Source organism: Spinacia oleracea, chromosome 6 (genome assembly GCF_020520425.1).
Source record: "Spinacia oleracea cultivar Varoflay chromosome 6, BTI_SOV_V1, whole genome shotgun sequence".
In the NCBI taxonomy this organism is placed as follows: domain Eukaryota; kingdom Viridiplantae; phylum Streptophyta; class Magnoliopsida; order Caryophyllales; family Amaranthaceae; genus Spinacia; species Spinacia oleracea.
Genome location: NC_079492.1, coordinates 124520639 through 124546516, shown reverse-complemented (window position 1 = coordinate 124546516; position 25878 = coordinate 124520639). Strand labels below are relative to the sequence as shown.

General features: G+C 35.5%; 3 long non-coding RNA genes across 3 annotated transcripts; 1 reads left to right on the top strand and 2 right to left on the bottom strand.

Moving 5' to 3' along the window:
• Positions 1-180: 180 nt before the first annotated feature.
• LOC130462491 (uncharacterized) lies at positions 181-3091 on the bottom strand. Its single transcript, XR_008922805.1, has 4 exons — positions 2546-3091; positions 2194-2469; positions 1428-1492; positions 181-409 (listed from the first exon to the last, which is right to left on the bottom strand). It is a non-coding gene; the product is annotated as an uncharacterized lncRNA (long non-coding RNA).
• A 3791-nt stretch (positions 3092-6882) lies between these two features.
• LOC130462490 (uncharacterized) lies at positions 6883-9752 on the bottom strand. Its single transcript, XR_008922804.1, has 4 exons — positions 9248-9752; positions 8896-9171; positions 8130-8194; positions 6883-7111 (listed from the first exon to the last, which is right to left on the bottom strand). It is a non-coding gene; the product is annotated as an uncharacterized lncRNA (long non-coding RNA).
• A 12908-nt stretch (positions 9753-22660) lies between these two features.
• On the top strand, positions 22661-24006 carry LOC130462492 (uncharacterized). Its single transcript, XR_008922806.1, has 3 exons — positions 22661-23469; positions 23555-23656; positions 23788-24006. It is a non-coding gene; the product is annotated as an uncharacterized lncRNA (long non-coding RNA).
• Positions 24007-25878: the final 1872 nt, after the last annotated feature.

Below are 25878 nucleotides of genomic sequence, written 5' to 3'. Positions count from 1 at the left end.
TACACAAATAATTGTGAGTACATGTTAGTTTTGGTGAAACTCAACGATATAAGTAAGGAGTCTGTAACACCCCGACAATTCTCTCTTTTCTAAAATAACCTTTTAATATAAAACATAGAGAATTATCAAGGCGTTATCGCCCGTGTGAAAACGTAACGGCTTATTCAGAATTTTGCAGCGGAAAACATAAAACTAACTTTAGGTTTATAAATAATCGATTACAGGTTTAGTCTCAAAAATCAACCAACGAAAATAAGGAAATATAAATAGTATGACAAGTTTAAAGTCCATTTAAACAAACCCAAGTCAACTTAGCAAATCAAAACTAAATACAAGCTCTCTATTCCCGATCCCAATGATGCAACATCTTCAAACCTGCAGATGGACAATGCTTATTGATCCTTAGAGACTGCTCACCAAAGATTGGGTCATCACAGGATCAATAAGGCATAGCCATGATCAACATGCACAAGCAAAAGCACGTAATCAGCAAAGCTGAGTACTACATACTAAATCAATAATAATCCTAACATGATTCTATTAAACGAACAACCTAACATGGTACTCAATAAAACATAAGCAAGGATAATCAAGATATATTGACTTGAAAACTATATTTGACTGAACTAGACCTTTGTATCATTAACATTATTTTAATTGAAATAGTCAATGGACTGAGTTGTCTACTAGAAACTTCTTCTTCTTCACTAAGGAAGACGAGGTACGGGCGCGACTCCGTAAACCCCAATGACCTGCGATATCGAGGGACTTTTGAATAAAATAGAACCGGTGATCAATCCGGCCCCAGAAAAAGCCATAGGCGACCCATGACCCCAACTCCTGATTGTCCGACACTTTAGACGTGCACAGTCTAAAGCTATTGCTACTCATGTTCACTTTACATGACTTAACTTTTAATACTTGGTTATGACTCATCAAACATAAATATTATATTCAACAAGTAAACGCAACTTCTTTTATCTTTGAATTAAACAAGTGATCACAGAGACGTCACACAAGACTTATTCCAATTAATTCAACCTTTCCTTTAATACTGATAAACCCCTCTATATGGGTATAAGGTTTCAACTTACTAAACAAGGTCCTCGGCCCTTATAAAGTAGTGAAAAGCTAAAAGGGAACACTGAACAATCGATCTGAATCAACATATATGATAATTTAATGTTCCCAACCAACATGTTCGCATCAATCATCCATACCAACATGCTATAATTCTCATAACGAAATATATATGCTTAACATGTCCATCCAACAATATTAAACATGCACTTTCAACATAATCTAGTTCATCAACAATTTCAACATAACCAAGTTCCTTAATCATTTCAACATAACGAAGTTCATGAATCATTTCAACATGGTTTCCACAAATCACACTCATTCCAAGCACACAGGTATGTACGTACCTTGTGTAAACAAACTGATAGGCCACTTTAACGAATTCAAAAATCGCCCACAAAGAATTCTCCGCCTAAAAACAACCAATAAAATTCCCCAATCAATATCCAACAATTTACAGCAGTACTAAAGTATTCTAAATACATCCTAAACATATTTTGAACCATCCCAAATATCGAAACTTAACTAAATAACCTCCAAGCATAATAACTATTAAACTAATGATCCCAAAACGTTCTAAACTCCAATAAAACATCCCTTTTAAAATTTCCAGCAATATAGAATAATTTCAAACGTCCACAAAACATAATCAAACGTTCTTAAAATCATAAAAATAATAGCTTTAATAATATATAATCATTCTATTATGATTTTGGAATATTAAAACCTTAAAAATCCATGCTTTAATAATTAAAAAATCTTATTTCAATTCAATTATGTAATCTGAAAATTAAATTATTAATTAAGCATAATATATAATCTGAAAATCTAATTTAATCATAAAAACTTATAATTTCATTCAATAAACATGAATTGAATTAATAAAACTTCATTAAAACCCTAACTTAAACGTAGTTAATAAATCTGAAAATAATTAAATTAATTTCAACAACATATAATCTGAAAATAATTAAATTAATTTCAACAACATATAATCTGAAATTTCATAACTTAATCATAAAAATCATAAATTTAATTCAATTCAAGGAACATAAATTAAATTAATAAACTTAATTAAAACATTTAAATAACTTAGGGTTTAAGAAAATCAACCAAACTAAAGAGGAGAGGAGAGGCTGGGCGGTGGTGCACGGCGCGGCAGCAAGGGAGGTGGTCGCGGAGAACGGGCGACGCGGCTGGAGGTGGTGACTGCGGTGGGCGCACTTGGTTGTTGCGGGTGGTTGCAAGCAACGAAAGAGGAAGGAGAGAATTGGTGTGTGCAGTGCAGCAGCGGCGCTGCAGGTGGCGGCGCAGCGTGGAGGGAACGACGAAGGTGGTTGTGCGACTGGTGGTGGGTACGGTGGCGGGCTGCGGTGGTTGCTATGGTTGCTGCGAGAAACCGAAACAAGTAAGGCAAGAAAACGAAGGGGAAGGAGAACGAACGAGTGAGAGAATGAGATGTTACCGTGCGGCGACGGAGAGGGACTACGGCGGAGGAACAGGCGGCGGTCAGGCAGGGTGGTGGCGGCTGGGCAACAAGCAAGCAATGGAGGTTGAGGGTTGAGTTTTCCTTTTTACGTGAAAGAGAGGAAGGAAGGGGTTTTGGGTGAGGTTGGTTTCACGTGAATTAGAAAAGAGGGGTATGGGTTTTTTTTTTTGTTTTTTTTTTTATTTTTTATTTTGGGCTTTTCCCATGTGGGCTAGGATTAAGATTTGGATTTTAGTGTTTGAGTCAAAACCGAATAGAATTGTTTTTTTTTTTCGAATTCAACGAGTTTTCCTAATTCAAATTATTTTCAACATAAAATTCTAAAATAAATCTTGATTGCGCAAACCGTTAAAATATTTGGAATATATTTAAAAGAATTTAAATATACATTAAATATATAAATATAATAAAGTTCAAAAATCGTTAAATATTTAGAACATACTTAAGATAAAATGAATATACGTTAATTATATATTCATTACTTAAAATTCATAAATTCTATTTAAATATAAATAATATACGTTAAAATATATTAATAAAAATTATAAATTTACGGGGGATTACAATCTACCCCTCTTAAAAGAAGTTTCGTCCCGAAACTTGACACGAAATTTCCAACATTTTCCCCAAAAGCTTTTAACTTATTCTTACTAGAGAAGTATTTGTGCCACCTAGGTGCACTATTTTGCCAACTCAAAGCTGTTTGTGTTACTCATGGACACCTTTTCTTTTGCGGAGAATCTATTTGCTTTGCATCAACTTCTAAAGGTTGCTAAAAAATAAGCATAAAATTCATAAAAATACCATAAAATAAGTAAAAAGCGCGAATTTCTATCGCATTCTACCCCCCTTAAAGAAAACGAGTTACGCCCTCGTAACTCACCTTAGGGAATAGCTAACCAAAATTCTCTTTCGACGAATTCTATTCTCAAAATTCCTATTTTACTAAAACTACTAACTTTAAACTTTTCACAACAGACGACGAAACAAAAGGACAAGTCGCCACGAATTAAATAATGCTTAACTTGCGCAGAGTTAATAGAAAAGTACCAGAATCTATATCGGCAGATCGTTCATCCTCATTCTGATTCATCATGTACAACTTTCCTGGAGCCTTATTCGGGTTGTTGTTATCATTTGCAGGCTTATTATAGTTCTCTTGGTTGTTTTGTGCCCCTCCAGGCTTTGAATTTTGACCTCCAGACTGGTTATACCTCACTTGGTTTCCACCTCCATTACTATTTTGTTCCTTTCTGTGCTTAGTGAAGCACTCATACTCCCTATGTCCCCTTTTTTGACAATAGTTGCAGGTCACTAATTCTCCTTTGCAGTTCTTACCAGGGTGATTGTTACTGCACATCTTGCAATGATGCACTCTCTCAGATGGGTTCGAGTTGTTGTGGTGCCCCTGATTGTTTCCTCCTTGGAAATTTCCATTTCCATTCCCATTTCCGTTTCTATTCCTTTTAAAGTTTTCTTGGTTACCCCCAGCATTAAAATCTTTTCTCTTTTCCCCAATTACCACAGTTTTCTTTTCCCTTCTAGACTGTAGCCCATAAATATGAGCAGCTCTCCCATACACTATGTCTAAGGAAGTAAAGGTTTCTCCACCTAATCCCAATTGAATTTCATCAGTCAGCCCTTGCTCAAACCTTTGAGCCTTTAGCTCCTCAGTAGCTACCACCTCAGGTGCAAACCTCGATAAAGCTATAAACTTGCTATAGTATTCAGCAATAGTCATATTCCCCATCCTAAGGTTGATAAACTCCTGCGCTTTCTGCTTTCTCATAAAAGGAGGATAAAACTTCCCCCTTAAGGCAACTATGAATGAATCCCAATTGAATCCCTCAACAGCATTTAGTCTATTTCCATTTTCTTTCCACCACAAATCGGCTTCATCTTTTAGATATAGGACAGCTTGACTTACTCTCATACTCCCAGGGCAACTCACAGCCTCAAATAGTTTCTCAAACTCCCTAATCCAGTTTTCCAGGAAGGTAGGGTCTGCTTGTCCCTTGAAATACGGTGGCTTAACCTTAGAAAGTCTTTCAAACATTTCCCCTGCAGAATCGGGGTGCTCAGTTCTCTCCTGGGTTAGCTTTTCCGCCAAGAGGCGAATCGCAGCAGCTAGATCATTGTTGTTGGCCATTCTAGAACGCGACCTGCAATTAGTATACTCTACTTTAGGTTTGAAACATCACCTATACATTATCCCATACAATTTAATACTTGAATTGGCCATAAAGATCGCCTCAACCAACAATGTTCACATTAATACACATCATTTACGAAGGCACGACAATCGTTTACAAATGTGCAACGATCGTCTACAAGATGCAATAATCATTAAAAAAAAATACTCATCCTCAATAGTTCACGAAAGACATTCACACTGCACGTAAGGCATAACATTTTGAATTATATTGGTCATGAGGGTCTAGATTGGCCCTCACTTCCTTTATGTACTCATCATTTAATATTATTGTGGCAATTAAATTGATTCACAATTCACATTGAGTATGCAAACAATTAATCCATGACGTACTACCTAGAGGTTGGAGTATTATGGAATCCTCAAAATAGAATAAAGAACACTTCCTTGAAAACTTTAACTTTTATTGCTAACTCCATAGAGGTTTATTACATCCTTGAAAATAATAAAGAACATTTCAAACTTCAATAAACTTAAACCTTAAACAGTTGTAGCTTTGCTACTTATTCTTTAAAACATAAAAGAGCTAATTAACTATTTATGACTTCAAAATATTTGTGGCCTCTTGCCTATCCATTGCTCCTGAGACTTGCGGAGTGAAATTTAGATCTCAAGATCATCAAATTCTTCCTCAGGGTCTTCATCTTCTTCCATATCTTCATCTTGATTAGGCTCATTTGCCGTCTGTTCACTTTCGAGCTCTACATCTGAATCACTAGAAATTTCAATGGTTGGCTCATGGGCCACTAGGTTAGGATTCTCTGCCTCAACACCTACATTCTCATTCTCCACAGTTACATCATTTTCCTCTAGGTCATTATTTACACTTATTCCCATAGGTTCTTCTGTAACTGAATCCCCAACATGACTCCCTACGATTTTACCGTCTCTAAATCCACTTTCTGCTGCTTCAATAATGGTGGTCAGAATTTCTGAATCATATTTCCATCTACCATCCCAAGTTCCATACTTAACCAAGTTTGGAGTTCCATTATCAGAATGCATGTCTTTAAACTTTTCCTTGAGTTCTAGGTACGGAAATTTGTTAGGTAAGCAATTAATGATAGTGGCTGCTATGATATCCTTTCTCATTAAGATAGGTTGCCCTTGAACCTTAGCATAATATTCACATCCAAACACAATTTTCTTCACATAAATATCTGGGGTTTCTATATCAAGTTTCTCGAAGGATCCTATATTGGTATACTTGGAAAGAAACATTTTATTCCTGAAATAAACAATTCAAGGTCTCACTAACGATTTTCCAGCCAAATCATAAACAAAGTTCAATAATGCAATAAGTTTGGTGGAAGCAAACAATTCTTTATGCACATTTAAATGTAACATTAAACAATTAGCATACGCACGTACATAACAATCAATTTCTTATGCTAGCATTGACTAGCTACTAATGCACATATAATTCTATCTTATATGCCCTTCTTATACTACCCATCTCTCATAAACTAAAGCATTGAAATAGTTTAAATAACAAATTAAAAGGACGATAATATAATAAAATTATAACATAGAATAAAAATATAAAATAAATAAAGTAAAATAAATTAAGGAAATGCGTAGCGAATAAATTCGAAAATAAAGTTATTAATTCGAAGAAGATTTATATATATATATTTTTTTAAATAACGAATTCTAACTCTTGAAACAATTTAAAAAAAATTGAACTTCTAAAAAAAAAAAAATTGTACTCCTTTTTTTGAATAATAATTAATAAGAAAAAGAATAAAAATTTCGAAAGTCAATTTAATTCGAATAAATAATTTGATTTCGAACTTAAATAAGAAATATTATATACTTTCAAACAAGATAAAAGGAGATCTGCCCCCCCAAAAAAAAAAAGTACCAATTTTTGAACACTATAATACGTAGAATCTCGATTTTTAAGAAATTTATTTTAAATAACTAGATAGTTAGGCGCCTAAAAATTTATTAAAGTAAAACCTTAGCTTCCCGATACCACTTTGTAACACCCCGACAATTCTCTCTTTTCTAAAATAACCTTTTAATATAAAACATAGAGAATTATCAAGGCGTTATCGCCCGTGTGAAAACGTAACGGCTTATTCAGAATTTTGCAGCGGAAAACATAAAACTAACTTTAGGTTTATAAATAATCGATTACAGGTTTAGTCTCAAAAATCAACCAACGAAAATAAGGAAATATAAATAGTATGACAAGTTTAAAGTCCATTTAAACAAACCCAAGTCAACTTAGCAAATCAAAACTAAATACAAGCTCTCTATTCCCGATCCCAATGATGCAACATCTTCAAACCTGCAGATGGACAATGCTTATTGATCCTTAGAGACTGCTCACCAAAGATTGGGTCATCACAGGATCAATAAGGCATAGCCATGATCAACATGCACAAGCAAAAGCACGTAATCAGCAAAGCTGAGTACTACATACTAAATCAATAATAATCCTAACATGATTCTATTAAACGAACAACCTAACATGGTACTCAATAAAACATAAGCAAGGATAATCAAGATATATTGACTTGAAAACTATATTTGACTGAACTAGACCTTTGTATCATTAACATTATTTTAATTGAAATAGTCAATGGACTGAGTTGTCTACTAGAAACTTCTTCTTCTTCACTAAGGAAGACGAGGTACGGGCGCGACTCCGTAAACCCCAATGACCTGCGATATCGAGGGACTTTTGAATAAAATAGAACCGGTGATCAATCCGGCCCCAGAAAAAGCCATAGGCGACCCATGACCCCAACTCCTGATTGTCCGACACTTTAGACGTGCACAGTCTAAAGCTATTGCTACTCATGTTCACTTTACATGACTTAACTTTTAATACTTGGTTATGACTCATCAAACATAAATATTATATTCAACAAGTAAACGCAACTTCTTTTATCTTTGAATTAAACAAGTGATCACAGAGACGTCACACAAGACTTATTCCAATTAATTCAACCTTTCCTTTAATACTGATAAACCCCTCTATATGGGTATAAGGTTTCAACTTACTAAACAAGGTCCTCGGCCCTTATAAAGTAGTGAAAAGCTAAAAGGGAACACTGAACAATCGATCTGAATCAACATATATGATAATTTAATGTTCCCAACCAACATGTTCGCATCAATCATCCATACCAACATGCTATAATTCTCATAACGAAATATATATGCTTAACATGTCCATCCAACAATATTAAACATGCACTTTCAACATAATCTAGTTCATCAACAATTTCAACATAACCAAGTTCCTTAATCATTTCAACATAACGAAGTTCATGAATCATTTCAACATGGTTTCCACAAATCACACTCATTCCAAGCACACAGGTATGTACGTACCTTGTGTAAACAAACTGATAGGCCACTTTAACGAATTCAAAAATCGCCCACAAAGAATTCTCCGCCTAAAAACAACCAATAAAATTCCCCAATCAATATCCAACAATTTACAGCAGTACTAAAGTATTCTAAATACATCCTAAACATATTTTGAACCATCCCAAATATCGAAACTTAACTAAATAACCTCCAAGCATAATAACTATTAAACTAATGATCCCAAAACGTTCTAAACTCCAATAAAACATCCCTTTTAAAATTTCCAGCAATATAGAATAATTTCAAACGTCCACAAAACATAATCAAACGTTCTTAAAATCATAAAAATAATAGCTTTAATAATATATAATCATTCTATTATGATTTTGGAATATTAAAACCTTAAAAATCCATGCTTTAATAATTAAAAAATCTTATTTCAATTCAATTATGTAATCTGAAAATTAAATTATTAATTAAGCATAATATATAATCTGAAAATCTAATTTAATCATAAAAACTTATAATTTCATTCAATAAACATGAATTGAATTAATAAAACTTCATTAAAACCCTAACTTAAACGTAGTTAATAAATCTGAAAATAATTAAATTAATTTCAACAACATATAATCTGAAAATAATTAAATTAATTTCAACAACATATAATCTGAAATTTCATAACTTAATCATAAAAATCATAAATTTAATTCAATTCAAGGAACATAAATTAAATTAATAAACTTAATTAAAACATTTAAATAACTTAGGGTTTAAGAAAATCAACCAAACTAAAGAGGAGAGGAGAGGCTGGGCGGTGGTGCACGGCGCGGCAGCAAGGGAGGTGGTCGCGGAGAACGGGCGACGCGGCTGGAGGTGGTGACTGCGGTGGGCGCACTTGGTTGTTGCGGGTGGTTGCAAGCAACGAAAGAGGAAGGAGAGAATTGGTGTGTGCAGTGCAGCAGCGGCGCTGCAGGTGGCGGCGCAGCGTGGAGGGAACGACGAAGGTGGTTGTGCGACTGGTGGTGGGTACGGTGGCGGGCTGCGGTGGTTGCTATGGTTGCTGCGAGAAACCGAAACAAGTAAGGCAAGAAAACGAAGGGGAAGGAGAACGAACGAGTGAGAGAATGAGATGTTACCGTGCGGCGACGGAGAGGGACTACGGCGGAGGAACAGGCGGCGGTCAGGCAGGGTGGTGGCGGCTGGGCAACAAGCAAGCAATGGAGGTTGAGGGTTGAGTTTTCCTTTTTACGTGAAAGAGAGGAAGGAAGGGGTTTTGGGTGAGGTTGGTTTCACGTGAATTAGAAAAGAGGGGTATGGGTTTTTTTTTTTTGTTTTTTTTTTTATTTTTTATTTTGGGCTTTTCCCATGTGGGCTAGGATTAAGATTTGGATTTTAGTGTTTGAGTCAAAACCGAATAGAATTGTTTTTTTTTTTCGAATTCGACGAGTTTTCCTAATTCAAATTATTTTCAACATAAAATTCTAAAATAAATCTTGATTGCGCAAACCGTTAAAATATTTGGAATATATTTAAAAGAATTTAAATATACATTAAATATATAAATATAATAAAGTTCAAAAATCGTTAAATATTTAGAACATACTTAAGATAAAATGAATATACGTTAATTATATATTCATTACTTAAAATTCATAAATTCTATTTAAATATAAATAATATACGTTAAAATATATTAATAAAAATTATAAATTTACGGGGGATTACAGAGTCCTTTTATGTCGTGGCAAATTCGATAGGTTTACCTAATAAGTTCTTAGACGTACCTATCAACCAAGAATAGTTTCTAGACTATTAGCAAAAGGCTTTTGCTTACCTAAGATGTTCTAGGATTAAGTCGACAAACTGTGCTTAGTTCTTCAATGATTTTAGGATCTTGGAATCATTTTATTCACACCTGCCGGAACACATAACTTGAATAAAATGCTTAATAAACATTGAATTATGCATGTATGCTAGAATTTAAGTTTATTAAGAGAAACTGTGAATGGTTATTTATTTGTTTATTCTTTTCAATTGTAGTTTTAATATGGCAAACAACAATCAAAACATCATCATGGGTTCTGAGCTTATGGTCAAGCTGAACCTGACAAATTTTCTTGAATGGGAAGCTAAGCTAGTTGAAATAGTCAAACTCAATGGACTTGAGTATGTACTATCACATCCCATGCCAAGCTACTATGCCAGAGACATGACCCCTGAGAGATTTTACGCCTGGGATGCGGATCTCAAAAAGGTTATGAGTCTCATGCTGAACAATATCCCTGATGATTGGGCTAGAAGGTTTGTAGCCTATGAACCTTTTACGCTCATCAAGAATCTGAGGGATATCTGTCGTGGAAGTACGGAGGACAGGGACCTGAACGTCCATGAGTTGATTGAATCAATGTCTGGACTAAAGGTTAGTTCTCCCAACAGGTGTTATAGGATGGAGGTCCAAGAAACACATGTTCAGCTCCTTCGCACTAAACAGAGGGTAGGCGTCCCACTGAGGTTCCATGTGGATCTTATGTGTTCATATTTTGATCGCCTAAGTCTACTAGGAACACCAATAAGCGAAAGGATGGCAGTCTCTGTCTTGCTCAATTCACTACACAGTGGGTTTGGTCGCTTCAAGCAACAATACCTAAGTGAACCAAGAGAAGAAACAGTTGCAGAATTTATTCACCTTGTCAGAAAGGCTGAAATAGTACTGGACTGTGAAGCCAAGGATTTACTCAAGGCTAGAAAGAGACCATTCAAGAAAGGTGGAAAGTCCAAGGGCAATGCTAAATCAAAGCAGGACAAGTCCACATCAAGCTGTCTTTATTGTGATGGAATAGGCCATTACAAAAGAGAATGTCCAAAGCTAAAGGAAGATCAGAAGAACGGAACGGTCGTTCCATCTTCAGGTATTTTCGTTATAGACTGTATACTTGCTAATTCAACTTCTTGGGTATTAGATACAGGTTGTGGCTCACACTTATGTTCCAATCCACAGGGACTAAGAAGAAGTAGAAAGTTAAGCAAGGGTGAAGTCGACCTACGAGTGGGAAATGGAGCACGGATTGCTGCATTAGCCGTAGGAACTTACTATTTGTCGTTGCCCTCCGGGCTAGTTTTGGAACTGGAAGAATGTTTCCATGTTCCAAGTCTTACTAAAAACATCATTTCAGTTTCTTGCTTAGATGCTAAGGGATTTTCCTTTATAATAAAAGACAATAGTTGTTCGTTTTATTTTAAAGAGATGTTTTATGGATCTGCTAGATTAGTCAATGGACTTTATTTATTAGATCACGACAAACAAGTATATAACATAAATACCAAAAAGGCCAAAAAGGATGATTCAGATCTCACCTATCTGTGGCATTGTCGATTAGGCCATATAAACTTGAAACGCTTAGAAAGACTTCAAAGAGAAGGAATTCTAGAACCATTTGACTTAGAGGATTATGGTAAATGCGAATCATGTTTACTTGGCAAAATGACAAAGCAACCTTTCTCTAAAATTGGAGAAAGAGCAAATGAACTATTGGGTTTAATCCATACAGATGTATGTGGACCAATGAGTACAAATGCTAGAGGTGGTTTCAGCTACTTTATCACTTTCACTGATGACTTCAGTAGGTATGGTTATGTCTACCTAATGAAGCATAAGTCTGAATCCTTTGACAAATTCAAGGAATTTCAGAGTGAAGTAGAGAATCAATTAGGCAAGAAGATTAAGGCACTGCGGTCTGATAGAGGCGGTGAATATCTGAGCTATGAATTTGATGACCATCTGAAAGAATGTGGAATTCTATCAGAATTGACTCCTCCTGGAACACCACAATGGAACGGTGTGTCAGAACGGAGGAACAGAACCTTGCTAGACATGGTCAGGTCAATGATGGGTCAGGCCGAACTTCCATTAGAATTTTGGGGACATGCACTAAATACAGCTGCACTCACTATAAACAGAGCTCCGTCTAAAGCTGTCGAAAAGACTCCATACGAATTATGGTTTGGAAAGCCTCCAAATGTGTCTTTTCTTAAGATTTGGGGATGTGAAGTATACGTCAAACGATTAATTTCAGACAAACTTCATCCAAAATCTGACAAATGTATCCTTGTGGGCTATCCAAAGGAAACAAAGGGGTATTACTTCTACAATACATCTGAGAACAAAGTGTTTGTTGCTCGAGATGGTGTCTTTTTGGAGAAAGATCACATTTCCAAAATGACAAGTGGGAGAAAAGTAGACCTCGAAGAAATTCGAGTCGAACAACAAACTCTAGAGAATGCTCAAGATGACATTCAGGATGAAACTCAGAGATCTTTAGAAGAATCTGGTGAGAATCATGGTCAATCTAGAAATGTTACCCCGCGTAGATCACAAAGATATAGATCTCAACCGGAAAGGTACTTAGGTATTTTGACGAACGAGAGCTATGACGTTCTATTACTTGAAAGTGATGAACCTGCGACCTACAAGCAAGCTATGACGAGCCCTAGCTCCAAGCAATGGCAAGAAGCCATGCAATCTGAATTAGACTCCATGTCTGAAAACCAAGTATGGGATTTGGTCGATTTGCCAGATGGCTACCAAGCCATTGGAAGCAAATGGGTTTTCAAACTGAAAAAGGACAAGGATGGGAAACTTGAAGTATTCAAAGCTAGATTGGTTGCGAAAGGTTACAGGCAAGTCCACGGTGTGGATTACGATGAAACCTTTTCACCAGTTGCAATGCTAAAGTCTATTCGGATAATGTTAGCAATCGCTGCATATTACGATTACGAAATATGGCAGATGGATGTCAAAACTGCTTTCTTAAACGGCGTTTTAACAGAAACTGTGTTTATGACACAGCCTGAAGGTTTTGAGGATCCAAAGAATGCTAAAAAGGTATGCAAGCTAAAGAAGTCAATCTACGGATTGAAGCAGGCATCCAGGAGCTGGAATATACGTTTTGATGAAGCAGTCAGTGACTTTGGTTTCATCAAGAACGCGGACGAATCTTGTGTATACAAGAAGGTCAGTGGGAGCAAAATTGCTTTCCTAGTATTATATGTCGACGACATATTGCTTATCGGAAATGACATTCCTATGTTGAACTCTGTCAAGATTTGGCTTGGGAAATGTTTTTCGATGAAGGATCTAGGAGAAGCACAGTACATATTGGGCATCAAGATTTACAGAGATAGATCTAAAAAGATGATTGGACTTAGTCAAAGCACTTATATCAATAAGGTGCTTGATAGGTTCAAGATGGCGGACTCCAAGCGAGGCTACCTACCCATGTCTCATGGAATGACTCTAAGCAAGACTCAGTGCCCAAAAACACTTGATGAGCGTAGACGAATGAATGGGATTCCATATGCATCATTGATTGGTTCAATAATGTATGCTATGATATGTACACGCCCGGATGTTGCGTACGCACTCAGTGCTACGAGCAGATACCAGTCAGACCCAGGAGAGGCGCATTGGACTGCTGCCAAGAACATTCTGAAGTACCTGAAAAGGCACAAAGATGACTTCCTGGTCTATGGTGGAGATGATGAATTAATTGTTAAAGGCTATACGGACGCAAGTTTCCAAACCGACAAAGATGATTTCAGATCACAGTCTGGGTTTGTCTTCTGCCTCAACGGAGGAGCAGTAAGCTGGAAAAGTGCTAAGCAAAGCACCATTGCGGATTCTACAACTGAAGCGGAGTACATTGCTGCACATGAAGCAGCAAAGGAAGCTATATGGCTAAGGAAGTTCATAGGAGAACTTGGTGTAGTCCCCTCCATTAAAGGACCAATAGCCCTGTATTGTGATAATAACGGAGCTATTGCACAGGCAAAAGAGCCTAGACACCACCAGAGAGTCAAGCATGTACTTCGTAGATTTCACCTTCTACGAGAGTTCGTTGAAAGAAAAGAAGTCGAGATAAGCAAAATTGGAACTGATGACAACATATCAGATCCATTAACTAAACCTCTGCCGCAAGCGAAGCACAACTCGCACACTGCAGCTATGGGAATCAAGCATATTGGAGAATGGCTTTGATGTCTCTGTTTAATGTTTTAAAGTTTTAGAGTTTAAATCTTTGTAAAACATTATTGGTTAATCATTCACAATAAATGAAAGAAATTCATTTTTCCATTTAATTTGTGGTTTATTAAATGATGAGTCCCTTCAACTTGACGGTATATTCAAGATAGACTGTCAGGACCAGTCCTGTGACTAAGAAATGTCTATCAAGTGAACTTGAATGTCAAAGGTTGAAAATGGTCCCTAATTGGAGTTTTCTATAAAATTGGACGCATAGAAAACGTTAGACGATTAGAGTGCAAGATGACTAGTAGTTCTGTTTCTTGAACTATGTGGACATGGCAATGTCATAATCATTTGCATAGATACTTACTTTGGGAAGACTAGTATCGGACAAGACCTATGAAACTTTACTGTAAGAGATGAAAATCTGTCATAAGTAAATTTCATTAAATTATTAGACACTAAATCCTCAATACCTGAGTGATTTGAGATTACTTGTTTGAGAACTGGTTGCTTTGACGTTGACCAACCGTCGCACCGTAAAAGGAGGCTATAAAGGCAACGCTCAGGTAATCACCTATCAAACGAAGTCTAATCTCAAGATCGCAAGATTGGGATTGTCCTCCCATAAATCGGGATGAGATGCTTAAAAGTTGTACAAGGCCACTCGGAGAGCTAGAAACTGTGAAATGCATGGCCGTGCTCGGATGAATCATAGGCTATGATTATCTGTTTATTTGATCAGTTGAACTCTGAAACCGAGGAACACCTCTGGACATAATAAGGATGACAACTCTTACCTTATGTTCAAGAGCAAGCATCGAGCGACAAAGGAATTAGGAAATGCACACTTGTCCCTAAGGACAAGTGGGAGACTGAAGGAAATAATGCCCTTGGTCCAAGTATGCATTCTATGTTAAGTCTAATAAATGCGGTTCAGTATTAATTAACAAGTTAATAATTCAGTGAGATCAAGTGAGCTGAATGCCTAGCTAGAGGCCGCTTCAGTTCAAGTGGAATTAATGATATTAATCCACAGCTTACTCTTGACTGAACCCGTAGGGTCACACAAATAGTACGTAAACGGATCAAGTATTTAATGGCATTAAATACTCCATCTATGAATATTCGGAACCGACGGATCTTGGTTTCAGTGGGAGCTAAGATCGTCACAGGCAAGAAATGAATACTCCGGAAACGATGATATTGCCGGAAACGGAAATATGGATCGTATCGGAAATATGAATATTATCCAAGTCGTAGATGTTACCGGAAACGGAAACATGGTACGTATCGAAAATATTATTGGAAATGGAAATATTACCAGAATCGGAAATATTGCCGGAAACGGAAATATTGTCAGAATCGGAAATATTGCCGGAATCGGAAAATAATTCCGAAAACGGAAATATTAAATATTTGTTCGAAACGGAAATTAATTCCGGAATCGGAAATATTAAATATTGTTCGTATCGGAAATAGATTCCGGAAATGGAAATTTAATCGGAAGCGTATCGTACGAATTAGCATCGGACGAGGCCTGCCGGACGAAGGCCCAGCACGAAGCCAGGCCATCGCCCAGCAAGCACGCACGCCACAGCCCAGCGCGCACAAGGCCACGCATGCGTGGGCCGCGCTGCGTGGGCTGCTGCTCGCATGCGTGGGCAGCCCTTGTGGCTGCCGTGTGTGTGTGAGTTTGAGCTCATGCGAGATTCCTGAATCTGCAAGAGTCAGTGTATGATTAAATGTCTATTCCTATTGGATAAATTGATTAAGTAGAATTCATGTAGAATTCTAATTCCAATTAATTCGCATCCTACTAGGATTACGATTCCTTTTCCATAACTCTATAAATAAAGGCCTAGGGGTCATAATTTATACACAAGTTTCAAAGTATTCAAAAGTGAGTTTTTGAGAGAAAATTCAAACACCCATCTTGCCCCAAAAGTGCCGAATTTTTCTGAGTACCTTAAGGGCGATTCTAGTTGGTCAATCTTAAGGCGGATCCGGACGTGCTGTGGACTTTCTACGGAGGGACGACACTTGGAGTCCTAAAAGACTTGTTCTTGTTCGGTTCGGGCGCAGCTAGGGAAGGCACGCAACAAAGAGTATGCATCTAATTATGCTATATGATTATGTGTAAATAATATGTTTCCTGGGTTAATGGTTGTTTCCGCATGATCTATGTAAATGTCATATGTATCATAACCTAACAGTATGATCCTCAAACATAGGAGCCGAGATGCGAAAAGTACCACCCCCACCCATAGAATGTGTCTGTGTGAGTGGTAAAGGCTCCAAGTAATTACGAACATTAGTGTCAGCATAAGTATCTCCTTGAGTTCGAGATGAAACAAAGTGTCTGCTAGTATTATTGTGCAACATTCTGGGATCATAAAACCCATTTTCCCGTACCTGTGAGTTTGGGTCAGTGTGACCATGACCATCATTACCATGTCCTCCCCCATCCCCATCTGAAAAATGATCAGAAGCTTCATGAAAACTATTGTTGTTGTCCACCCCACCCCCACCCCCTGTAGAATTAGGATCATTATTATTATTATCACCATTCCCCCCTCCCCCATCAAACCCATCACTTCCCCCATCATCTTCATTTCCATTATTCCTATTATCATCAGGTGCATCATCATTATCAGCATTGCTCCCATCATTATCACTAGGATTAAAATCACCCACCCGATGATAATGAAGCAAATTAAGTTTAGAATTACGATTTGAAAGTCGATCAGGAAGACCCTCAATTATATTGGAATAGAGGGGTTGATAGATTGAACCATGTAAAATAGTACAACCTGTAGCCTCAAGCCTATCAAAGAAATCAGATATTTTCCTACTAGCAGCATAATCTGTTAACAAACAGTTACTAGTATAATGCCCAACCCCCCCCCCCCCCCACATTTCTTACAAAACTTAAACACCCCTTCATAACGAAAGTCCACCCACATAGCTTGATCAGAAGAAAGCGGTAAGAAGCAACCTGGGATTAAAGGGTTCGACAAATCAACAGTGAGGAGAGCTCGAATTTCTGGCTCTAGAGGGATATCATCATTACCACCATCAATCCTCTCAATTACACCAACATGTTGAAAGGCCTGAACTCCCCACTGTGTATCAAATCGTCCCAGAGGCAGACCATGAATACGAACCCAAATTTTCGCTTTATCAAAATTCAAAAGGTCTGGAACAACTTCATCATGTCCGCGCCGAAACGAAATTAAAGAGCCATCCATTACAGTCGTTTGAATTTCCAACAGAGCCTCCCTATCCATAAAATTCGAACAAATAAAGGCGAAAAACACTCCTATCTTCTTAACCCGAATTGGAGCTCTCTTAATCCACTGAGTGTCAGTAACATGTTGCACCACCGACAGAGGAGGAGAACTAAAACCATAGAACATACCAATAACAGACGCGTTCCAATCGATCGGTGGTCCTAAGAGATGAGGCGCAGGAGCTTCTACAAGAACTCCCATTCGATGATGTCTCCAATTATGATGCTGGTGATTTGGCATCTTTAACTATTCAAAGGTTTATTTATTGTAGAAAAGGAGAGAACACCAGAATAAAGAAAGTAGAACAAGACAGAGCAGAGGAATAGAATAAGAGAAGAAGAATTGTCGGAGGTTTTTTGGTGTTTTTGTGTTTTAATAAATAAAAAAAAAATTGACCTTCTATTTGAATTGAAGATCAATCACAGGAATTGAAGAGGCAAGGATTAACAGGTGTCGCAAAAGAAGATTACCAGGTGCCAATTGAAACAACAATCAAAATCTGATTGGAAAATGAAAAGGCAGGGATTTAATTGGATTTATTCGGATTTTTTGAAGAACAAACCCTAAACCCTAATACTCACTACAAAGGTGAGAATCGCTCTTTTTTTTTTGAGAGAGAGAGGTTTTCCACGTGTGTGCTTTTTTAATAATAATAATATTAATAAAAAAATAATAATAATAATAATAATAATACTAATAAAATTTTAATAATTAGTAACTAAACAATTAATAATTAATAATTAATAATATACTCTATAAATGATAAATAATTAATATTAATTACTAAATTATGATATAATAATAATATAAATAATTAGTTGTTAGGCTCATATCCAACTTTGTGTAAACGATTTATTTTGTTATAATAATAATAATAATAATAATAATAATAATAATAATAATAATAATAATAATTAAAAGAAATGAATTCAATTGTTGTCAGTTTTTAAAATCAACATGATTACAATAAGAATGACTATTTTTAGTTCATAATTCAATCTATATCATGTGATTTCAAAACCAAAAATCAAAAGAGAAAAATGATCGTAATACCGAATGACACCTTACTAGTAGTGGCGGACCCACGTGCCAACCCCCGAAAAAAATATTAACAAAATTATGTGTATATGATTCAATATACAAAATCTGCACTCTCCTTGCAACAACATAGCACTTGTTGCATTTGTTGGTGGAGTCATTTTAGCTAGACACTTAGTATCCGGTTTCGAATTCCACTAATATCATTTTTTGCTTCTCTCTTTTTTATTTGTTAATTTTACACAAACCAAAATATTTTTTCTGCCTTTTTCACCTTCATGTTAGTTGGATTACATTTTATTTTCATCATATTTGTCTCTATGTTTAAAATTTCTAATAAATTTATTATTTGTCTCTTCAATTCTTTTTATTCTTTATTTTTTTAAAATTTTTTTTACATAAACCAAAGTATTTTTATTTTCCAACTTCATATTTAATTGGACTGTACTATGTGAAAAAAAAAAGTTTCTCTTAGGTGAGAACAAAATAGTTTCCATCAGTTACAGCTCTAAATATCATAAACGGAGTAATAGTCATTTTTTAAAAAAATAATTTTTTACACTTTTTGTCATATTTATTAAAAAAAAATCTCATTCAAGTTGAACTTTGCAACTTACTTACTTTCTGTACGTACCCAAAATTATGACATCCTTTTTCTTATATCCTTATAATTGTTACAGTCGCATAGTACTTGTCTACGTTAGTGCCACCCCTGACCGAAAATTCAGGATTTCCTACTGCTTAATTATTAGTTTCCGTTTTGTTGTTTTTATAACTTGATTCCTGAACCAAGTTTTAGACATTGTACTATTGGATAACAAGTCCATTTTTAAGGGACTATTATAAATAAATAAATAATTGAATTCAGAACAATACCACAACAGCAAAGTTAGCCAAAATTGATGTAAGTGCTACTGCTTTATACTTACCGTGTGTGCAACAGGATGAGGATCATAAGCATCTCTTCTTCTTATGTCCTTATAGCAGTCAATGTATTGAAGGTATCAAAGCTTGGTTGGGGTTTCACACTTCTTCTCCGATCTGCAGCAGCTCATTAAAGGGATTGGCCATAGTAGGCAATCCAAGTTTAAGAAGCAGGTCTAGTATGCAGGATTGACATCAAACATCAACTGTGTATTTTGTGTGGAAATGCAGGAATGGTAGTTTGTGGGATAGTTGTATTCCTACCGTTCAGAGTTCTATAAATAGCATTAAACATATTGTAAGAGTTATAATATTGGTAGTCATGCCTAAGAAGGTTAGTAGGAGGGATAGTACTTGGTTTATGGCTATCTAAGCTTGTATTTGTTGTGGTTTGCTTGCTCTTTGGTGAAGGGGTCCAATCTAGTTGGTTCGTTTTCCTTTGAATTAAGCTTAGGTTGTATTCAGTGGCGGTGCCAGAATTTTTTTGTTAAGGGTTCGAAATTAAAACATAAGTCATATTTTTTGTACAGAGCGTACATTAGCAGATTTTTTTGAATACAAATAACAGGTTGCATACGTACTATAGTATATAAGATAAATAATTAAAGAATTTATTTTTAAGAAAATGAATAAAAACAAAATCCAATTTTTTCTAGGGCGTTAGATAATTTTCAGAATTTCAAATACATTTTGTAATAAAAAAAATTATTTATTAAAAGTTCAAAACTATAGCTACTAAGAAAGAAAAGAAAGAAAAATCCAAAAAAGAAAGAAAAATGAAAAATCTTAGAATTTCCCTTGCGAAGAGTCGAACCCGCGACCATATGGGGAAAACAGTTCCCGCTCCAACCAGTGTTCCAGCCTCTATCTTATGTATATTTTGAGCGCTAAATTCTATATAAACTTAGATTTGGTATGTTCAGAAACTCGCGAACTTCTTCTATGTTTTTGCCCGTACGGGTTCAGTTGAACCCACTGAACTCGTACTGGCACCGCCACTGGTTGTATTTCGTTTTGATCTTATTATTATCCTTACTTGCCTAGCAAAAAAAAAGTGAACAATAGCTGCACAAACTATTTTTAAAATTTTTTACATCAATTAATTGAAGAGAATTTGCAAAGGTAAAATTTCTATTCTATAAGGGAACTCTTGATGTTATTATATATCGTAAATGACATTTTGGTGTCCCCTATAGGATAGTCTAAAACACCCCTACTACTTACCAATAATATTAATATTAATTGTAACGCGACCGAAATAAAAAAGCATAAAAAAATTAGTCAATCAAATTTAATCGTACTTACAAATTATATTAACATTAACTGGAAATAAAATAAAAGACATAAAAGAAAATTATTAAATCAGATTTAATCATAACCGACAAAAAGTTAAAAGAAAAAAAAAAGGAAAGTAACAATCAAACACTTAAACCAGCCAAATATATTCCTTAACAATCACATAAATTATTAATTTCCTTTTAAGTACTTTATTATGTCACATTTTCATATTGTCAAAAATAAATATTTTTATTTACCTTTAAAAAAAAAAAATCAATCAAACAAATATATTCCATAATAAGAATTTATCCCCTCAATTATTTTGATGTCTTCTGTTTTCTGTAAAGAAATAAACTTGCAAATAAGTTTTTTTACATAACATAATTTTTCTTTTTCATATGTGTTCACACGCTTCGCATGCATATAAGACTAGTAATAGATAAACAAAGGGGTTTCTTATGACTTTTGGTGGATGTTTGGTTGACACAGTGGCATATATGGGGTTAGAACCGGAAATGATACTAAGAATCTAAAATGATGTGTGTTTGGAACACTCTTGATACCAAGTGTTTGATTTAGTTTGGAGATGAGTTTTTACATTTTATTTGGGAAAATTTGTAAATTACCACCTAGGTCTTTGGTCACTTTGCAACTTACTACGTAACTTGTTAAAAGTTATTAATTAATTCCTTGATGTTTATTTATTGTTGTCAATTACTACCTTAGCTCATATTTCGACCAATTATTCACTAACCATATCATAATCAACCGTTAATATACTTTAACTATTTAAATTAATAAATTAAAATAATTAAAGTATGATTAACAGTTGATTATGATATGATTATTGCCTAATTAGCCAAAATATGTGCTACAGTAGTAATTGGCAACAATAACTAAACACCTAAGTAGTAATTGACAACTTTTAACAAGTTAGGTAGTAATTTGCAAAGTCACTACAGAAGTATATAGTAATTTGCAAATTTCCTTTTTATTAGATATCTAAAGTAAAGGTATGAGTCAATCTCACTGAATCATGTTTCTAATTCCCATACCTTTGAGAATTTTAGGTATGAGCCTAAAGCTCGTAAAAATTTCAACCAAAGACATGGTTTAGACCATTCTATATTAGTATCTAGCTAACTGGCACCTGAAATCCGTGACCAAATACCTCCTTAGAGATCAAGGATTCGATCTGTCAGATGTTGTTCATAAGAGTTAACAGTGTATTTTTTTTTCCCGATGTTCACTTATTTGAATAACTGAATTAATCTGAGCTTATCCGTACATATTATAACTTATTTGAATACAAAAGAATTTACTACCTCATCTGTTTTTATTATTATTATTATTATTTAGAACAATATTGGTTTGATATGTTAAAATAATCCCTTATTTTACGTTAAAAAAAAAAAAGAGCTGATCATATACCTAATCTAATAGTCATTGTATTTCATCCGAAAGGGTGGGTCACCCGAGAGGGTGAGCTAGGTAATCCGCCTAGTTTTCTTTCCTTATCAAAAAATAAAAATAAAAATATACCTAATCTAATAAAAGAGGAACGGAGGCGACCGTAGCAGAACTCAACAAGAATTCTTGGTTATAAACAATTTATGGATTGAGAAAACCCAAGTTTGAGAGCAAATTTAGAAAACCCATAATTGTGGTGTTTAGATATGGGGTTCAAAATCTGACGAAATAAAGTCATAATATTAAAAGCATTTTAGAAACTCGTAAGTATAATCCAACCCAAATTTATTATAGAAAGCTTTAAGCAATTGAGAATTTTATGAGTGAGATACTTTATCGAAAGCTTTAAGCAATTGAGAATTTTAAGCAACTGAACTGAACGGCAAATTTGCACATTTAATGCTTGTTTTATCGTTATAGGACATATTTAGGCTAAAATGAGGCATTTTCGCTCCTAACTTTAAAATAAAGAACCTAAGCACTCATTTTAAACTTATTACATGATTAATATGCTTAGTTTTAAGTTTCTAAGACTTATTCTAACTACTTATACACATTTAAGGTTTGTTTGGTCGTTATAGGACATATTTAGGCTAAAATGACATTTTCGCTCCAAACTATGAACTAAAGAACCTAAGGACTCATTTTAAACTTACTAAATGTTTTATATGCTTAGTTTTGACTTTCTAGAACTCATTCCAATCTATTTATGCATATTTAAGGCTCATTGTGTCGTTATAGGTCATATTTAGGCTAAAGTGCCATTTTCGCTCCCAACTTTGAACTTAAGAACCTAATGACTCATTTTAAACTTATTATATGATTAATATGCTTAGTTTTTAGTTTCTAAGACTTATTCTAATCTATTTATGCACATTTAATGCTTGTTTGATAGTTATAGGTCATATTTAGGCTAAAATGAGGCATTTTCGCTCCTAACTTTAAAATAAAGAACCTAAGCACTCATTTTAAACTTAAGACATGTTTAATATGCATAATTTTAACTTTCTAAGACTCGTTCCAATCTATTTATGCACCTTTAAGGCTCATTAGGTCATTGTAGGTCATATTTTAAACTTAAGACATGTTTAATATGTATATATTTTCGATTCTGCTAGAGATCCACGTCGAACAGATTATGCATGGGGAATCTTGAGTTTGTAAGTTCTTTTGCTTACAAATTACATTAGTCTTTAAGAAACCTAAGCCAAAATCATATTCATGAGTACCCATGTTTCGTTAATTTTCTAGGGCATACCAAGTGTACAAGTGCAATGGTGGGCATTGTCCGAATAAAACGAGTTTTAAGTCGTGTAAACCCATTCATATAGAGGTATAACATGTTTCTTAATTAGCTTTTTGCTTTGTTTTTATTAATTATTGGCCTTGCAAGATAAAGTATTATGTTTCTTAATCAGTGTGCTCAACAAATCGGCGGAACTGAGTGTGGCTATTACGTTATGAAGTTCATGTTAGAGATAGTCACGTTACAACATGACTATGAAGGCCGGCTAGATGAGGTAATTAAGTAACTAATTGATTCGTATTCTAGACTATTAATACATTGTCATTAGTTGCTTGAATGTTAAAATGTGACATTTCATTTGCATTTAATCGATCTAATGCTCCATCAATTTTTTGTTTTTGTAAGGTCTATACTCCGAGGACCGCGCCTTATGCTAGTGAGGAAATTGATGTGGTTCGTGAGCAATGGGCGAAGTTTTTTACCACCAAGTATTTATTATTGACCTGAGGGCGCTTGATCGTGTTGGTTTAGATGTTATAGAACAATCTTTTATGTTAAAATGTATGCGTACGTTGAAATTGGAACGTAAATATATTTAAATGTATCGGTATGTGCACTTTTGGTTTTGGGATATATACAAAACTCCAGTTGTTGTTTTTATATTTGTTATACAGGTTGCGTTATTCTATTATTGTTTTGACAGGTTTCTATATTTGGTGCAAGGCACTCTAGGTATCCCTAAACAAAATTAGAATTTTCCCGCCAAAAGTGCTTTTTTGCAGCGTACATATATGTTGTACGCTGAAACAAGGGAAAAAAATTTCGCAAAAATTCAGACTTGTTGCAGCGTACAAATAAATGTACACTGCAAAAAATTGAGTAATTCAGACTTGTTGCAGCGTACAAATAAATGTACGCTGCAAAAAGTTGAGTCTTTTGCAGCGTACATATATATGTACGCTGCAACAAGTCCAAAATTTTGCCAATTTTTTGGCACTTGTTGCAGCGTACATCTAAAAGCCCGCTGCAACAAATCACTTTTTGCAGCGAACTTGTACGCTGCAACAAGTTCAGACTTGTTGCAGGCCCCCCAGTTGCAGCATACGATGTACGCTGCAACAGGGGTCTAAAAGCCCGCTGCAATAAGGGTTTTTTCTACTAGTGAAAATAAGTCATAAATCTGCTCAGTGGCGGACCCAGGAATTTAGAAATATGGGTCCAAAATTTTCCTTTTTTTTGTCTTTGTTTATGCAATCCTTCTATTTTACCCCCATTTTTTTTTGGTTAGTATTTATTTATTAACCAAACTGTAAAAACAAAGGCTAAAAACAACCAATACAAACAAAGCCGCCTTGGAGCAAGACTTTAGACCTAACAACCCTTCTAGGAAGGCTCCTTGGGCTAAGACTGAAGGAAATAATGCCCTTGGTCCAAGTATGCATTCAATGTTAAGTCTAATAAATGCGGTTCAGTATTAATTAACAAGTTAATAATTCAGTGAGATCAAGTGAGCTGAATGCCTAGCTAGAGGCCGCTTCAGTTCAAGTGGAATTAATGATATTAATCCACAGCTTACTCTTGACTGAACCCGTAGGGTCACACAAATAGTACGTAAACGGATCAAGTATTTAATGGCATTAAATGCTCTATCTATGGATATTCGGAATCGACGGATCTTGGTTTCAGTGGGAGCTGAGATCGTCACAAGCAAGAAATGAATACTCCGGAAACGATGATATTGCCGGAAAAGGAAATATGGATCGTATCGGAAATATAAATATTATCCAAGTCGTAGATGTTACCGGAAACGGAAACATGGTACGTATCGGAAAATATTATCGGAAATGGAAATATTGCCGGAATCGGAAATATTGCCGGAAACGGAAATATATATTGTCAGAATCGGAAATATTATCGGAATCGGAAAATAATTCTGGAAACGGAAATATTAAATATTTGTTCGAAACGGAAATTAATTCCGGAATCGGAAATATTAAATACTGTTCGTATCGGAAATGAATTCCGAAAACCGGGAATTTTATCGGAAGCGTATCGTACGAATAAGCATCGGACGAGGCCTGCCGGACGAAGGCCCAGCACGAAGCCAGGCCATCGCCCAGCAAGCAATGGCGCGCCACAACACAGCCCAAGGCTGCGGCAGGCCTACCGCAAGGCAGGCCCAGCACGCAGCTTAGGCCATGGCAGCCTCGTGGGCTGCGGTAGCTCGCATGGGCTTCGTGGGCGTGTGGGCTGTGCGCGGGCATGGCCTGCATGCCTGCGGGTCATTCTCGTGTGTGTGTTTGTGTCCATGCATAATTCCTAAAACTATTAGGATTTGATGTATGATTAAATTCCTATTCCTATTAGGATTATTTAATTAAATAGAGTCCTTGTAGGATTCTAAGTTTAATTAAATCGTATCCTACTAGGATTCCAGTTCCCTTTCCAAACCTCTATAAATAAGGGCCTAGGGTCATGATTTATACGCACGATTGA